Source organism: Ursus arctos, chromosome Y (genome assembly GCF_023065955.2).
Source record: "Ursus arctos isolate Adak ecotype North America chromosome Y, UrsArc2.0, whole genome shotgun sequence".
Taxonomy (NCBI): domain Eukaryota; kingdom Metazoa; phylum Chordata; class Mammalia; order Carnivora; family Ursidae; genus Ursus; species Ursus arctos.
In genome coordinates, this window is record NC_079874.1 from 2,752,830 (window position 1) to 2,771,269 (window position 18,440).

Genomic DNA, 18,440 nt, shown 5'->3' on the forward strand with positions numbered 1-18,440 from the left:
GTGTGTGTGTGTGTTTGCGGAAACCATTGTGCATGACTGTACGTAAAAGATAGTGTGAGTGTGATAGTGTGTGTGTGTGTGTTTTCAGGAAACCATTGTGTATGCCTGCAAGAAAAAGTCGATGGGTGTTTGTGTGTGTTATTTGTATATGTGTGTGTCAGGACCATGTTTGTGATTATGTTAAAGCAGTTCCAAGTGTTGACGGCTGTGTTGGAGACCCAATGTAAGTGCTGTGTTGTGAGTGTGATAGTGTGTGTGTGCGTGTGTTTGCGGAAACCATTGTGCATGACTGTACGTAAAAGTCAATGGGAGTTTGTGTGTGTTTCTTGTGTATGTGTGTGTCGGGACCACGTTTGTGAGTATGTTAGGGCAGTTCCAACTGTTGATGGCTATGCCGGGGAACCAGTGTGAGTGCTGTGTTGTGCGTGTGATAGTGTTTGTGTGTGTGTGTGTGAGTGTGTGTTCTGCTGGATACCATTGTGTATGTCTCTAAGAAAAAGTCGTAGGGTGTTTTTGTGTGTTTCTTCTGCATGTGTGTTTCGGGACGACGTTTGTGAATATGTTAAGGTAATTCCAAGTGTTCATGGCTCTGCTGGAGATCCAATGTGAGTGCTCTGTCGTGAGTGTGACTTTTGTGTGTGTGTGTGTGTGTGTGTGTTTGCAGGAAATCATTGTGTATGCCTGCAAGAAAATGTCGATGGGTGTTTGTGTGTGTTATTTGTATATGTGTGTGTCAGGACCATGTTTGTGATTATGTTAAAGCAGTTCCAAGTGTTGACGGCTGTGTTGGAGACCCAGTGTCAGTGCTGTGTTGTGAGTGTGATAGTGTGTGTGTGTCTGTGTGTGTTTCAGAACCCCCTGTGTACGCCTGTAAGAAAAACTCAATGGGTGTTTGTGTGTGTTTCTTGTGTATGTGTGTGTCGGGACCACGTATGTGAGTATGTTGTGGCAGTTCCAAGTGCCAGTGTGAATGCTGTGTTGTGAGTGTGGCAGTGTGTGTTTCTGTGTGTGTTTGTGTTGGCGGGAAAACATTGTATATGCCTGTAAGAATAAGTCGATGGATGTATGTGTGAGTTTCATGTGTATGTGTGTGTCGCAACCACATTTGTCAATATTTTAGGACAGTTCCAAGTGTTGATGGTTCTGTTGGATACCCATTGTGAGTGCTGTGTTGTAAGTGTGACTGTGTGTGTGTGTTCGCGGGAAACCGTTGTGTATGCCTGTAAGAAAAAGTCGATGGGTGTTTGTGTGTGTTTCTTGTGTATGTTTGTGTCGGTAAAACGTTTGTGAGTATGTTAGGGCAGTTCCAAGTGTTGATGGTTCTGCCGAGGCCCAGTGTGCGTACTGTGCTGTTAGTGTGACAGTGTGTGTGTGTGTGTGTGTGTGTGTGTGTGTTTGGGGAAACCCCACTCTGTCTGCCTGTAACAAAAAGTTGATGGGTGTTTGTGTGTGTTTCTTGTGTATGTGTGTGTCGGGACCACGTTTGTGTGTATGTTAGGGCAGATTCAAGTGCCAGTGTGAATGCTGTGTTGTGAGTGTGATAGTGTGTGTGTGTTTGCGGAAACCATTGTGCATGACTGTACGTAAAAGTCAATGGGAGTTTGTGTGTGTTTCTTGTGTATGTGTGTGTCGGGACCACGTTTGTGAGTATGTTAGGGCAGTTCCAACTGTTGATGGCTATGCCGGGGACCCAGTGTGAGTGCTGTGTTGTGCGTGTGATAGTGTTTGTGTGTGTGTGTGTGAGTGTGTGTTTTGCTGGGTACCATTGTGTATGTCTGTAAGAAAAATTCGTAGGATGTTTTTGTGTGTTTCTTCTGCATGTGTGTTTCGGGACCACGTTTGTGAATATGTTAAGGTAATTCCAAGTGTTGATGGCTCTGCTGGAGATCCAATGTGAGTGCTCTGTCGTGAGTGTGACTTTTGTGTGTGTGTGTGTGTGTTTGCAGGAAACCATTGTGTATGCCTGCAAGAAAAAGTCGATGGGTGTTTGTGTGTGTTATTTGTATATGTGTGTGTCAGGACCATGTTTGTGATTAGGTTAAAGCAGTTCCAAGTGTTGACGGCTGTGTTGGAGACCCAGTGTGAGTGCTGTGTTGTGAGTGTGATAGTGTGTGTGTGTGTGTTTGCGGAAACCATTGTGCATGACTGTACGTAAAAGATAGTGTGAGTGTGATAGTGTGTGTGTGTGTGTTTTCAGGAAACCATTGTGTATGCCTGCAAGAAAAAGTCGATGGGTGTTTGTGTGTGTTATTTGTATATGTGTGTGTCAGGACCATGTTTGTGATTATGTTAAAGCAGTTCCAAGTGTTGACGGCTGTGTTGGAGACCCAATGTGAGTGCTGTGTTGTGAGTGTGATAGTGTGTGTGTGTGTGTTTGCGGAAACCATTGTGCATGACTGTACGTAAAAGTCAATGGGAGTTTGTGTGTGTTTCTTGTGTATGTGTGTGTCGGGACCACGTTTGTGAGTATGTTAGGGCAGTTCCAACTGTTGATGGCTATGCCGGGGACCCAGTGTGAGTGCTGTGTTGTGCGTGTGATAGTGTTTGTGTGTGTGTGTGTGAGTGTGTGTTTTGCTGGATACCATTGTGTATGTCTGTAAGAAAAAGTCGTAGGGTGTTTTTGTGTGTTTCTTCTGCATGTGTGTTTCGGGACGACGTTTGTGAATATGTTAAGGTAATTCCAAGTGTTGATGGCTCTGCTGGAGATCCAATGTGAGTGCTCTGTCGTGAGTGTGACTTTTGTGTGTGTGTGTGTGTGTGTGTGTTTGCAGGAAACCATTGTGTATGCCTGCAAGAAAAAGTCGATGGGTGTTTGTGTGTGTTATTTGTATATGTGTGTGTCAGGACCATGTTTGTGATTATGTTAAAGCAGTTCCAAGTGTTGACGGCTGTGTTGGAGACCCAGTGTGAGTGCTGTGTTGTGAGTGTGATAGTGTGTGTGTGTCTGTGTGTGTTTCAGAACCCCCTGTGTACGCCTGTAAGAAAAACTCAATGGGTGTTTGTGTGTGTTTCTTGTGTATGTGTGTGTCGGGACCACGTATGTGAGTATGTTGTGGCAGTTCCAAGTGCCAGTGTGAATGCTGTGTTGTGAGTGTGGCAGTGTGTGTTTCTGTGTGTGTTTGAGTTGGCGGGAAAACATTGTGTATGCCTGTAAGAATAAGTCGATGGATGTTTGTGTGAGTTTCATGTGTGTGTGTGTGTCGCAACCACATTTGTCAATATTTTAGGACAGTTCCAAGTGTTGATGGTTCTGTTGGATACCCATTGTGAGTGCTGTGTTGTAAGTGTGACTGTGTGTGTGTGTGTTCGCGGGAAACCGTTGTGTATGCCTGTAAGAAAAAGTCGATGGGTGTTTGTGTGTGTTTCTTGTGTATGTTTGTGTCGGTAAAACGTTTGTGAGTATGTTAGGGCAGTTCCAAGTGTTGATGGTTCTGCCGAGGCCCAGTGTGCGTACTGTGCTGTTAGTGTGACAGTGTGTGTGTGTGTGTGTGTGTTTGGGGAAACCCCACTCTGTCTGCCTGTAACAAAAAGTTGATGGGTGTTTGTGTGTGTTTCTTGTGTATGTGTGTGTCGGGACCACGTTTGTGTGTATGTTAGGGCAGATTCAAGTGCCAGTGTGAATGCTGTGTTGTGAGTGTGATAGTGTGTGTGTGTTTGCGGAAACCATTGTGCATGACTGTACGTAAAAGTCAATGGGAGTTTGTGTGTGTTTCTTGTGTATGTGTGTGTCGGGACCACGTTTGTGAGTATGTTAGGGCAGTTCCAACTGTTGATGGCTATGCCGGGGACCCAGTGTGAGTGCTGTGTTGTGCGTGTGATAGTGTTTGTGTGTGTGTGTGTGAGTGTGTGTTTTGCTGGGTACCATTGTGTATGTCTGTAAGAAAAATTCGTAGGATGTTTTTGTGTGTTTCTTCTGCATGTGTGTTTCGGGACCACGTTTGTGAATATGTTAAGGTAATTCCAAGTGTTGATGGCTCTGCTGGAGATCCAATGTGAGTGCTCTGTCGTGAGTGTGACTTTTGTGTGTGTGTGTGTGTGTGTGTTTGCAGGAAACCATTGTGTATGCCTGCAAGAAAAAGTCGATGGGTGTTTGTGTGTGTTATTTGTATATGTGTGTGTCAGGACCATGTTTGTGATTAGGTTAAAGCAGTTCCAAGTGTTGACGGCTGTGTTGGAGACCCAGTGTGAGTGCTGTGTTGTGAGTGTGATAGTGTGTGTGTGTGTGTGTTTGCGGAAACCATTGTGCATGACTGTACGTAAAAGATAGTGTGAGTGTGATAGTGTGTGTGTGTGTGTTTTCAGGAAACCATTGTGTATGCCTGCAAGAAAAAGTCGATGGGTGTTTGTGTGTGTTATTTGTATATGTGTGTGTCAGGACCATGTTTGTGATTATGTTAAAGCAGTTCCAAGTGTTGACGGCTGTGTTGGAGACCCAATGTGAGTGCTGTGTTGTGAGTGTGATAGTGTGTGTGTGTGTGTTTGCGGAAACCATTGTGCATGACTGTACGTAAAAGTCAATGGGAGTTTGTGTGTGTTTCTTGTGTATGTGTGTGTCGGGACCACGTTTGTGAGTATGTTAGGGCAGTTCCAACTGTTGATGGCTATGCCGGGGACCCAGTGTGAGTGCTGTGTTGTGCGTGTGATAGTGTTTGTGTGTGTGTGTGTGAGTGTGTGTTTTGCTGGATACCATTGTGTATGTCTGTAAGAAAAAGTCGTAGGGTGTTTTTGTGTGTTTCTTCTGCATGTGTGTTTCGGGACGACGTTTGTGAATATGTTAAGGTAATTCCAAGTGTTGATGGCTCTGCTGGAGATCCAATGTGAGTGCTCTGTCGTGAGTGTGACTTTTGTGTGTGTGTGTGTGTGTGTGTGTTTGCAGGAAACCATTGTGTATGCCTGCAAGAAAAAGTCGATGGGTGTTTGTGTGTGTTATTTGTATATGTGTGTGTCAGGACCATGTTTGTGATTATGTTAAAGCAGTTCCAAGTGTTGACGGCTGTGTTGGAGACCCAGTGTCAGTGCTGTGTTGTGAGTGTGATAGTGTGTGTGTGTCTGTGTGTGTTTCAGAACCCCCTGTGTACACCTGTAAGAAAAACTCAATGGGTGTTTGTGTGTGTTTCTTGTGTATGTGTGTGTCGGGAGCACGTATGTGAGTATGTTGTGGCAGTTCCAAGTGCCAGTGTGAATGCTGTGTTGTGAGTGTGGCAGTGTGTGTTTCCGTGTGTGTTTGTGTTGGCGGGAAAACATTGTGTATGCCTGTAAGAATAAGTCTATGGATGTTTGTGTGAGTTTCATGTGCATGTGTGTGTCGCAACCACATTTGTCAATATTTTAGGACAGTTCCAAGTGTTGATGGTTCTGTTGGATACCCATTGTGAGTGCTGTGTTGTAAGTGTGACTGTGTGTGTGTGTGTTCGCGGGAAACCGTTGTGTATGCCTGTAAGAAAAAGTCGATGGGTGTTTGTGTGTGTTTCTTGTGTATGTTTGTGTCGGTAAAACGTTTGTGAGTATCTTAGGGCAGTTCCAAGTGTTGATGGTTCTGCCGAGGCCCAGTGTGCGTACTGTGCTGTTAGTGTGACAGTGTGTGTTTCTGTGTGTGTGTGTTTGGGGAAACCCCACTCTGTCTGCCTGTAACAAAAAGTTGATGGGTGTTTGTGTGTGTTTCTTGTGTATGTGTGTGTCGGGACCACGTTTGTGTGTATGTTAGGGCAGATTCAAGTGCCAGTGTGAATGCTGTGTTGTGAGTGTGATAGTGTGTGTGTGTTTGCGGAAACCATTGTGCATGACTGTACGTAAAAGTCAATGGGAGTTTGTGTGTGTTTCTTGTGTATGTGTGTGTCGGGACCACGTTTGTGAGTATGTTAGGGCAGTTCCAACTGTTGATGGCTATGCCGGGGACCCAGTGTGAGTGCTGTGTTGTGCGTGTGATAGTGTTTGTGTGTGTGTGTGTGAGTGTGTGTTTTGCTGGGTACCATTGTGTATGTCTGTAAGAAAAATTCGTAGGGTGTTTTTGTGTGTTTCTTCTGCATGTGTGTTTCGGGACCACGTTTGTGAATATGTTAAGGTAATTCCAAGTGTTGATGGCTCTGCTGGAGATCCAATGTGAGTGCTCTGTCGTGAGTGTGACTTTTGTGTGTGTGTGTGTGTGTGTTTGCAGGAAACCATTGTGTATGCCTGCAAGAAAAAGTCGATGGGTGTTTGTGTGTGTTATTTGTATATGTGTGTGTCAGGACCATGTTTGTGATTAGGTTAAAGCAGTTCCAAGTGTTGACGGCTGTGTTGGAGACCCAGTGTGAGTGCTGTGTTGTGAGTGTGATAGTGTGTGTGTGTGTGTTTGCGGAAACCATTGTGCATGACTGTACGTAAAAGATAGTGTGAGTGTGATAGTGTGTGTGTGTGTGTTTTCAGGAAACCATTGTGTATGCCTGCAAGAAAAAGTCGATGGGTGTTTGTGTGTGTTATTTGTATATGTGTGTGTCAGGACCATGTTTGTGATTATGTTAAAGCAGTTCCAAGTGTTGACGGCTGTGTTGGAGACCCAATGTGAGTGCTGTGTTGTGAGTGTGATAGTGTGTGTGTGTGTGTTTGCGGAAACCATTGTGCATGACTGTACGTAAAAGTCAATGGGAGTTTGTGTGTGTTTCTTGTGTATGTGTGTGTCGGGACCACGTTTGTGAGTATGTTAGGGCAGTTCCAACTGTTGATGGCTATGCCGGGGACCCAGTGTGATTGCTGTGTTGTGCGTGTGATAGTGTTTGTGTGTGTGTGTGTGAGTGTGTGTTCTGCTGGATACCATTGTGTATGTCTGTAAGAAAAAGTCGTAGGGTGTTTTTGTGTGTTTCTTCTGCATGTGTGTTTCGGGACGACGTTTGTGAATATGTTAAGGTAATTCCAAGTGTTCATGGCTCTGCTGGAGATCCAATGTGAGTGCTCTGTCGTGAGTGTGACTTTTGTGTGTGTGTGTGTGTGTGTTTGCAGGAAATCATTGTGTATGCCTGCAAGAAAAAGTCGATGGGTGTTTGTGTGTGTTATTTGTATATGTGTGTGTCAGGACCATGTTTGTGATTATGTTAAAGCAGTTCCAAGTGTTGACGGCTGTGTTGGAGACCCAGTGTGAGTGCTGTGTTGTGAGTGTGATAGTGTGTGTGTGTCTGTGTGTGTTTCAGAACCCCCTGTGTACGCCTGTAAGAAAAACTCAATGGGTGTTTGTGTGTGTTTCTTGTGTATGTGTGTGTCGGGACCACGTATGTGAGTATGTTGTGGCAGTTCCAAGTGCCAGTGTGAATGCTGTGTTGTGAGTGTGGCAGTGTGTGTTTCTGTGTGTGTTTGTGTTGGCGGGAAAACATTGTGTATGCCTGTAAGAATAAGTCGATGGATGTATGTGTGAGTTTCATGTGTATGTGTGTGTCGCAACCACATTTGTCAATATTTTAGGACAGTTCCAAGTGTTGATGGTTCTGTTGGATACCCATTGTGAGTGCTGTGTTGTAAGTGTGACTGTGTGTGTGTGTGTTCGCGGGAAACCGTTGTGTATGCCTGTAAGAAAAAGTCGATGGGTGTTTGTGTGTGTTTCTTGTGTATGTTTGTGTCGGTAAAACGTTTGTGAGTATGTTAGGGCAGTTCCAAGTGTTGATGGTTCTGCCGAGGCCCAGTGTGCGTACTGTGCTGTTAGTGTGACAGTGTGTGTGTGTGTGTGTGTGTGTGTTTGGGGAAACCCCACTCTGTCTGCCTGTAACAAAAAGTTGATGGGTGTTTGTGTGTGTTTCTTGTGTATGTGTGTGTCGGGACCACGTTTGTGTGTATGTTAGGGCAGATTCAAGTGCCAGTGTGAATGCTGTGTTGTGAGTGTGATAGTGTGTGTGTGTTTGCGGAAACCATTGTGCATGACTGTACGTAAAAGTCAATGGGAGTTTGTGTGTGTTTCTTGTGTATGTGTGTGTCGGGACCACGTTTGTGAGTATGTTAGGGCAGTTCCAACTGTTGATGGCTATGCCGGGGACCCAGTGTGAGTGCTGTGTTGTGCGTGTGATAGTGTTTGTGTGTGTGTGTGTGAGTGTGTGTTTTGCTGGGTACCATTGTGTATGTCTGTAAGAAAAATTCGTAGGATGTTTTTGTGTGTTTCTTCTGCATGTGTGTTTCGGGACCACGTTTGTGAATATGTTAAGGTAATTCCAAGTGTTGATGGCTCTGCTGGAGATCCAATGTGAGTGCTCTGTCGTGAGTGTGACTTTTGTGTGTGTGTGTGTGTGTTTGCAGGAAACCATTGTGTATGCCTGCAAGAAAAAGTCGATGGGTGTTTGTGTGTGTTATTTGTATATGTGTGTGTCAGGACCATGTTTGTGATTAGGTTAAAGCAGTTCCAAGTGTTGACGGCTGTGTTGGAGACCCAGTGTGAGTGCTGTGTTGTGAGTGTGATAGTGTGTGTGTGTGTGTGTTTGCGGAAACCATTGTGCATGACTGTACGTAAAAGATAGTGTGAGTGTGATAGTGTGTGTGTGTGTGTTTTCAGGAAACCATTGTGTATGCCTGCAAGAAAAAGTCGATGGGTGTTTGTGTGTGTTATTTGTATATGTGTGTGTCAGGACCATGTTTGTGATTATGTTAAAGCAGTTCCAAGTGTTGACGGCTGTGTTGGAGACCCAATGTGAGTGCTGTGTTGTGAGTGTGATAGTGTGTGTGTGTGTGTTTGCGGAAACCATTGTGCATGACTGTACGTAAAAGTCAATGGGAGTTTGTGTGTGTTTCTTGTGTATGTGTGTGTCGGGACCACGTTTGTGAGTATGTTAGGGCAGTTCCAACTGTTGATGGCTATGCCGGGGACCCAGTGTGAGTGCTGTGTTGTGCGTGTGATAGTGTTTGTGTGTGTGTGTGTGAGTGTGTGTTTTGCTGGATACCATTGTGTATGTCTGTAAGAAAAAGTCGTAGGGTGTTTTTGTGTGTTTCTTCTGCATGTGTGTTTCGGGACGACGTTTGTGAATATGTTAAGGTAATTCCAAGTGTTGATGGCTCTGCTGGAGATCCAATGTGAGTGCTCTGTCGTGAGTGTGACTTTTGTGTGTGTGTGTGTGTGTGTGTGTTTGCAGGAAACCATTGTGTATGCCTGCAAGAAAAAGTCGATGGGTGTTTGTGTGTGTTATTTGTATATGTGTGTGTCAGGACCATGTTTGTGATTATGTTAAAGCAGTTCCAAGTGTTGACGGCTGTGTTGGAGACCCAGTGTGAGTGCTGTGTTGTGAGTGTGATAGTGTGTGTGTGTCTGTGTGTGTTTCAGAACCCCCTGTGTACGCCTGTAAGAAAAACTCAATGGGTGTTTGTGTGTGTTTCTTGTGTATGTGTGTGTCGGGACCACGTATGTGAGTATGTTGTGGCAGTTCCAAGTGCCAGTGTGAATGCTGTGTTGTGAGTGTGGCAGTGTGTGTTTCCGTGTGTGTTTGAGTTGGCGGGAAAACATTGTGTATGCCTGTAAGAATAAGTCGATGGATGTTTGTGTGAGTTTCATGTGCGTGTGTGTGTCGCAACCACATTTGTCAATATTTTAGGACAGTTCCAAGTGTTGATGGTTCTGTTGGATACCCATTGTGAGTGCTGTGTTGTAAGTGTGACTGTGTGTGTGTGTGTTCGCGGGAAACCGTTGTGTATGCCTGTAAGAAAAAGTCGATGGGTGTTTGTGTGTGTTTCTTGTGTATGTTTGTGTCGGTAAAACGTTTGTGAGTATGTTAGGGCAGTTCCAAGTGTTGATGGTTCTGCCGAGGCCCAGTGTGCGTACTGTGCTGTTAGTGTGACAGTGTGTGTGTGTGTGTGTGTGTGTTTGGGGAAACCCCACTCTGTCTGCCTGTAACAAAAAGTTGATGGGTGTTTGTGTGTGTTTCTTGTGTATGTGTGTGTCGGGACCACGTTTGTGTGTATGTTAGGGCAGATTCAAGTGCCAGTGTGAATGCTGTGTTGTGAGTGTGATAGTGTGTGTGTGTTTGCGGAAACCATTGTGCATGACTGTACGTAAAAGTCAATGGGAGTTTGTGTGTGTTTCTTGTGTATGTGTGTGTCGGGACCACGTTTGTGAGTATGTTAGGGCAGTTCCAACTGTTGATGGCTATGCCGGGGACCCAGTGTGAGTGCTGTGTTGTGCGTGTGATAGTGTTTGTGTGTGTGTGTGTGAGTGTGTGTTTTGCTGGGTACCATTGTGTATGTCTGTAAGAAAAATTCGTAGGATGTTTTTGTGTGTTTCTTCTGCATGTGTGTTTCGGGACCACGTTTGTGAATATGTTAAGGTAATTCCAAGTGTTGATGGCTCTGCTGGAGATCCAATGTGAGTGCTCTGTCGTGAGTGTGACTTTTGTGTGTGTGTGTGTGTGTGTTTGCAGGAAACCATTGTGTATGCCTGCAAGAAAAAGTCGATGGGTGTTTGTGTGTGTTATTTGTATATGTGTGTGTCAGGACCATGTTTGTGATTAGGTTAAAGCAGTTCCAAGTGTTGACGGCTGTGTTGGAGACCCAGTGTGAGTGCTGTGTTGTGAGTGTGATAGTGTGTGTGTGTGTGTGTTTGCGGAAACCATTGTGCATGACTGTACGTAAAAGATAGTGTGAGTGTGATAGTGTGTGTGTGTGTGTTTTCAGGAAACCATTGTGTATGCCTGCAAGAAAAAGTCGATGGGTGTTTGTGTGTGTTATTTGTATATGTGTGTGTCAGGACCATGTTTGTGATTATGTTAAAGCAGTTCCAAGTGTTGACGGCTGTGTTGGAGACCCAATGTGAGTGCTGTGTTGTGAGTGTGATAGTGTGTGTGTGTGTGTGTTTGCGGAAACCATTGTGCATGACTGTACGTAAAAGTCAATGGGAGTTTGTGTGTGTTTCTTGTGTATGTGTGTGTCGGGACCACGTTTGTGAGTATGTTAGGGCAGTTCCAACTGTTGATGGCTATGCCGGGGACCCAGTGTGAGTGCTGTGTTGTGCGTGTGATAGGGTTTGTGTGTGTGTGTGTGAGTGTGTGTTCTGCTGGGTACCATTGTGTATGTCTGTAAGAAAAAGTCGTAGGGTGTTTTTGTGTGTTTCTTCTGCATGTGTGTTTCGGGACGACGTTTGTGAATATGTTAAGGTAATTCCAAGTGTTCATGGCTCTGCTGGAGATCCAATGTGAGTGCTCTGTCGTGAGTGTGACTTTTGTGTGTGTGTGTGTGTGTGTGTGTTTGCAGGAAATCATTGTGTATGCCTGCAAGAAAAAGTCGATGGGTGTTTGTGTGTGTTATTTGTATATGTGTGTGTCAGGACCATGTTTGTGATTATGTTAAAGCAGTTCCAAGTGTTGACGGCTGTGTTGGAGACCCAGTGTGAGTGCTGTGTTGTGAGTGTGATAGTGTGTGTGTGTCTGTGTGTGTTTCAGAACCCCCTGTGTACACCTGTAAGAAAAACTCAATGGGTGTTTGTGTGTGTTTCTTGTGTATGTGTGTGTCGGGAGCACGTATGTGAGTATGTTGTGGCAGTTCCAAGTGCCAGTGTGAATGCTGTGTTGTGAGTGTGGCAGTGTGTGTTTCCGTGTGTGTTTGTGTTGGCGGGAAAACATTGTGTATGCCTGTAAGAATAAGTCTATGGATGTTTGTGTGAGTTTCATGTGCATGTGTGTGTCGCAACCACATTTGTCAATATTTTAGGACAGTTCCAAGTGTTGATGGTTCTGTTGGATACCCATTGTGAGTGCTGTGTTGTAAGTGTGACTGTGTGTGTGTGTGTTCGCGGGAAACCGTTGTGTATGCCTGTAAGAAAAAGTCGATGGGTGTTTGTGTGTGTTTCTTGTGTATGTTTGTGTCGGTAAAACGTTTGTGAGTATGTTAGGGCAGTTCCAAGTGTTGATGGTTCTGCCGAGGCCCAGTGTGCGTACTGTGCTGTTAGTGTGACAGTGTGTGTTTCTGTGTGTGTGTGTTTGGGGAAACCCCACTCTGTCTGCCTGTAACAAAAAGTTGATGGGTGTTTGTGTGTGTTTCTTGTGTATGTGTGTGTCGGGACCACGTTTGTGTGTATGTTAGGGCAGATTCAAGTGCCAGTGTGAATGCTGTGTTGTGAGTGTGATAGTGTGTGTGTGTTTGCGGAAACCATTGTGCATGACTGTACGTAAAAGTCAATGGGAGTTTGTGTGTGTTTCTTGTGTATGTGTGTGTCGGGACCACGTTTGTGAGTATGTTAGGGCAGTTCCAACTGTTGATGGCTATGCCGGGGACCCAGTGTGAGTGCTGTGTTGTGCGTGTGATAGTGTTTGTGTGTGTGTGTGTGAGTGTGTGTTTTGCTGGGTACCATTGTGTATGTCTGTAAGAAAAATTCGTAGGGTGTTTTTGTGTGTTTCTTCTGCATGTGTGTTTCGGGACCACGTTTGTGAATATGTTAAGGTAATTCCAAGTGTTGATGGCTCTGCTGGAGATCCAATGTGAGTGCTCTGTCGTGAGTGTGACTTTTGTGTGTGTGTGTGTGTGTGTTTGCAGGAAACCATTGTGTATGCCTGCAAGAAAAAGTCGATGGGTGTTTGTGTGTGTTATTTGTATATGTGTGTGTCAGGACCATGTTTGTGATTAGGTTAAAGCAGTTCCAAGTGTTGACGGCTGTGTTGGAGACCCAGTGTGAGTGCTGTGTTGTGAGTGTGATAGTGTGTGTGTGTGTGTTTGCGGAAACCATTGTGCATGACTGTACGTAAAAGATAGTGTGAGTGTGATAGTGTGTGTGTGTGTGTTTTCAGGAAACCATTGTGTATGCCTGCAAGAAAAAGTCGATGGGTGTTTGTGTGTGTTATTTGTATATGTGTGTGTCAGGACCATGTTTGTGATTATGTTAAAGCAGTTCCAAGTGTTGACGGCTGTGTTGGAGACCCAATGTGAGTGCTGTGTTGTGAGTGTGATAGTGTGTGTGTGTGTGTTTGCGGAAACCATTGTGCATGACTGTACGTAAAAGTCAATGGGAGTTTGTGTGTGTTTCTTGTGTATGTGTGTGTCGGGACCACGTTTGTGAGTATGTTAGGGCAGTTCCAACTGTTGATGGCTATGCCGGGGACCCAGTGTGAGTGCTGTGTTGTGCGTGTGATAGTGTTTGTGTGTGTGTGTGTGAGTGTGTGTTTTGCTGGATACCATTGTGTATGTCTGTAAGAAAAAGTCGTAGGGTGTTTTTGTGTGTTTCTTCTGCATGTGTGTTTCGGGACGACGTTTGTGAATATGTTAAGGTAATTCCAAGTGTTGATGGCTCTGCTGGAGATCCAATGTGAGTGCTCTGTCGTGAGTGTGACTTTTGTGTGTGTGTGTGTGTGTGTGTTTGCAGGAAACCATTGTGTATGCCTGCAAGAAAAAGTCGATGGGTGTTTGTGTGTGTTATTTGTATATGTGTGTGTCAGGACCATGTTTGTGATTATGTTAAAGCAGTTCCAAGTGTTGACGGCTGTGTTGGAGACCCAGTGTGAGTGCTGTGTTGTGAGTGTGATAGTGTGTGTGTGTCTGTGTGTGTTTCAGAACCCCCTGTGTACGCCTGTAAGAAAAACTCAATGGGTGTTTGTGTGTGTTTCTTGTGTATGTGTGTGTCGGGACCACGTATGTGAGTATGTTGTGGCAGTTCCAAGTGCCAGTGTGAATGCTGTGTTGTGAGTGTGGCAGTGTGTGTTTCCGTGTGTGTTTGAGTTGGCGGGAAAACATTGTGTATGCCTGTAAGAATAAGTCGATGGATGTTTGTGTGAGTTTCATGTGCGTGTGTGTGTCGCAACCACATTTGTCAATATTTTAGGACAGTTCCAAGTGTTGATGGTTCTGTTGGATACCCATTGTGAGTGCTGTGTTGTAAGTGTGACTGTGTGTGTGTGTGTTCGCGGGAAACCGTTGTGTATGCCTGTAAGAAAAAGTCGATGGGTGTTTGTGTGTGTTTCTTGTGTATGTTTGTGTCGGTAAAACGTTTGTGAGTATGTTAGGGCAGTTCCAAGTGTTGATGGTTCTGCCGAGGCCCAGTGTGCGTACTGTGCTGTTAGTGTGACAGTGTGTGTGTGTGTGTGTGTGTGTTTGGGGAAACCCCACTCTGTCTGCCTGTAACAAAAAGTTGATGGGTGTTTGTGTGTGTTTCTTGTGTATGTGTGTGTCGGGACCACGTTTGTGTGTATGTTAGGGCAGATTCAAGTGCCAGTGTGAATGCTGTGTTGTGAGTGTGATAGTGTGTGTGTGTTTGCGGAAACCATTGTGCATGACTGTACGTAAAAGTCAATGGGAGTTTGTGTGTGTTTCTTGTGTATGTGTGTGTCGGGACCACGTTTGTGAGTATGTTAGGGCAGTTCCAACTGTTGATGGCTATGCCGGGGACCCAGTGTGAGTGCTGTGTTGTGCGTGTGATAGTGTTTGTGTGTGTGTGTGTGAGTGTGTGTTTTGCTGGGTACCATTGTGTATGTCTGTAAGAAAAATTCGTAGGATGTTTTTGTGTGTTTCTTCTGCATGTGTGTTTCGGGACCACGTTTGTGAATATGTTAAGGTAATTCCAAGTGTTGATGGCTCTGCTGGAGATCCAATGTGAGTGCTCTGTCGTGAGTGTGACTTTTGTGTGTGTGTGTGTGTGTGTTTGCAGGAAACCATTGTGTATGCCTGCAAGAAAAAGTCGATGGGTGTTTGTGTGTGTTATTTGTATATGTGTGTGTCAGGACCATGTTTGTGATTAGGTTAAAGCAGTTCCAAGTGTTGACGGCTGTGTTGGAGACCCAGTGTGAGTGCTGTGTTGTGAGTGTGATAGTGTGTGTGTGTGTGTTTGCGGAAACCATTGTGCATGACTGTACGTAAAAGATAGTGTGAGTGTGATAGTGTGTGTGTGTGTGTTTTCAGGAAACCATTGTGTATGCCTGCAAGAAAAAGTCGATGGGTGTTTGTGTGTGTTATTTGTATATGTGTGTGTCACGACCATGTTTGTGATTATGTTAAAGCAGTTCCAAGTGTTGACGGCTGTGTTGGAGACCCAATGTGAGTGCTGTGTTGTGAGTGTGATAGTGTGTGTGTGTGTGTGTTTGCGGAAACCATTGTGCATGACTGTACGTAAAAGTCAATGGGAGTTTGTGTGTGTTTCTTGTGTATGTGTGTGTCGGGACCACGTTTGTGAGTATGTTAGGGCAGTTCCAACTGTTGATGGCTATGCCGGGGACCCAGTGTGAGTGCTGTGTTGTGCGTGTGATAGGGTTTGTGTGTGTGTGTGTGAGTGTGTGTTTTGCTGGGTACCATTGTGTATGTCTGTAAGAAAAAGTCGTAGGGTGTTTTTGTGTGTTTCTTCTGCATGTGTGTTTCGGGACGACGTTTGTGAATATGTTAAGGTAATTCCAAGTGTTGATGGCTCTGCTGGAGATCCAATGTGAGTGCTCTGTCGTGAGTGTGACTTTTGTGTGTGTGTGTGTGTGTGTGTGTTTGCAGGAAACCATTGTGTATGCCTGCAAGAAAAAGTCGATGGGTGTTTGTGTGTGTTATTTGTATATGTGTGTGTCAGGACCATGTTTGTGATTATGTTAAAGCAGTTCCAAGTGTTGACGGCTGTGTTGGAGACCCAGTGTCAGTGCTGTGTTGTGAGTGTGATAGTGTGTGTGTGTCTGTGTGTGTTTCAGAACCCCCTGTGTACACCTGTAAGAAAAACTCAATGGGTGTTTGTGTGTGTTTCTTGTGTATGTGTGTGTCGGGAGCACGTATGTGAGTATGTTGTGGCAGTTCCAAGTGCCAGTGTGAATGCTGTGTTGTGAGTGTGGCAGTGTGTGTTTCCGTGTGTGTTTGTGTTGGCGGGAAAACATTGTGTATGCCTGTAAGAATAAGTCTATGGATGTTTGTGTGAGTTTCATGTGCATGTGTGTGTCGCAACCACATTTGTCAATATTTTAGGACAGTTCCAAGTGTTGATGGTTCTGTTGGATACCCATTGTGAGTGCTGTGTTGTAAGTGTGACTGTGTGTGTGTGTGTTCGCGGGAAACCGTTGTGTATGCCTGTAAGAAAAAGTCGATGGGTGTTTGTGTGTGTTTCTTGTGTATGTTTGTGTCGGTAAAACGTTTGTGAGTATCTTAGGGCAGTTCCAAGTGTTGATGGTTCTGCCGAGGCCCAGTGTGCGTACTGTGCTGTTAGTGTGACAGTGTGTGTTTCTGTGTGTGTGTGTTTGGGGAAACCCCACTCTGTCTGCCTGTAACAAAAAGTTGATGGGTGTTTGTGTGTGTTTCTTGTGTATGTGTGTGTCGGGACCACGTTTGTGTGTATGTTAGGGCAGATTCAAGTGCCAGTGTGAATGCTGTGTTGTGAGTGTGATAGTGTGTGTGTGTTTGCGGAAACCATTGTGCATGACTGTACGTAAAAGTCAATGGGAGTTTGTGTGTGTTTCTTGTGTATGTGTGTGTCGGGACCACGTTTGTGAGTATGTTAGGGCAGTTCCAACTGTTGATGGCTATGCCGGGGACCCAGTGTGAGTGCTGTGTTGTGCGTGTGATAGTGTTTGTGTGTGTGTGTGTGAGTGTGTGTTTTGCTGGGTACCATTGTGTATGTCTGTAAGAAAAATTCGTAGGGTGTTTTTGTGTGTTTCTTCTGCATGTGTGTTTCGGGACCACGTTTGTGAATATGTTAAGGTAATTCCAAGTGTTGATGGCTCTGCTGGAGATCCAATGTGAGTGCTCTGTCGTGAGTGTGACTTTTGTGTGTGTGTGTGTGTGTGTTTGCAGGAAACCATTGTGTATGCCTGCAAGAAAAAGTCGATGGGTGTTTGTGTGTGTTATTTGTATATGTGTGTGTCAGGACCATGTTTGTGATTAGGTTAAAGCAGTTCCAAGTGTTGACGGCTGTGTTGGAGACCCAGTGTGAGTGCTGTGTTGTGAGTGTGATAGTGTGTGTGTGTGTGTTTGCGGAAACCATTGTGCATGACTGTACGTAAAAGATAGTGTGAGTGTGATAGTGTGTGTGTGTGTGTTTTCAGGAAACCATTGTGTATGCCTGCAAGAAAAAGTCGATGGGTGTTTGTGTGTGTTATTTGTATATGTGTGTGTCAGGACCATGTTTGTGATTATGTTAAAGCAGTTCCAAGTGTTGACGGCTGTGTTGGAGACCCAATGTGAGTGCTGTGTTGTGAGTGTGATAGTGTGTGTGTGTGTGTGTGTGTTTGCGGAAACCATTGTGCATGACTGTACGTAAAAGTCAATGGGAGTTTGTGTGTGTTTCTTGTGTATGTGTGTGTCGGGACCACGTTTGTGAGTATGTTAGGGCAGTTCCAACTGTTGATGGCTATGCCGGGGACCCAGTGTGATTGCTGTGTTGTGCGTGTGATAGTGTTTGTGTGTGTGTGTGTGAGTGTGTGTTCTGCTGGATACCATTGTGTATGTCTGTAAGAAAAAGTCGTAGGGTGTTTTTGTGTGTTTCTTCTGCATGTGTGTTTCGGGACGACGTTTGTGAATATGTTAAGGTAATTCCAAGTGTTCATGGCTCTGCTGGAGATCCAATGTGAGTGCTCTGTCGTGAGTGTGACTTTTGTGTGTGTGTGTGTGTGTGTTTGCAGGAAATCATTGTGTATGCCTGCAAGAAAAAGTCGATGGGTGTTTGTGTGTGTTATTTGTATATGTGTGTGTCAGGACCATGTTTGTGATTATGTTAAAGCAGTTCCAAGTGTTGACGGCTGTGTTGGAGACCCAGTGTGAGTGCTGTGTTGTGAGTGTGATAGTGTGTGTGTGTCTGTGTGTGTTTCAGAACCCCCTGTGTACGCCTGTAAGAAAAACTCAATGGGTGTTTGTGTGTGTTTCTTGTGTATGTGTGTGTCGGGAAAACGTATGTGAGTATGTTGTGGCAGTTCCAAGTGCCAGTGTGAATGCTGTGTTGTGAGTGTGGCAGTGTGTGTTTCTGTGTGTGTTTGTGTTGGCGGGAAAACATTGTGTATGGCTGTAAGAATAAGTCGATGGATGTATGTGTGAGTTTCATGTGTATGTGTGTGTCGCAACCACATTTGTCAATATTTTAGGACAGTTCCAAGTGTTGATGGTTCTGTTGGATACCCATTGTGAGTGCTGTGTTGTAAGTGTGACTGTGTGTGTGTGTGTTCGCGGGAAACCGTTGTGTATGCCTGTAAGAAAAAGTCGATGGGTGTTTGTGTGTGTTTCTTGTGTATGTTTGTGTCGGTAAAACGTTTGTGAGTATGTTAGGGCAGTTCCAAGTGTTGATGGTTCTGCCGAGGCCCAGTGTGCGTACTGTGCTGTTAGTGTGACAGTGTGTGTGTGTGTGTGTGTGTGTGTGTGTTTGGGGAAACCCCACTCTGTCTGCCTGTAACAAAAAGTTGATGGGTGTTTGTGTGTGTTTCTTGTGTATGTGTGTGTCGGGACCACGTTTGTGTGTATGTTAGGGCAGATTCAAGTGCCAGTGTGAATGCTGTGTTGTGAGTGTGATAGTGTGTGTGTGTTTGCGGAAACCATTGTGCATGACTGTACGTAAAAGTCAATGGGAGTTTGTG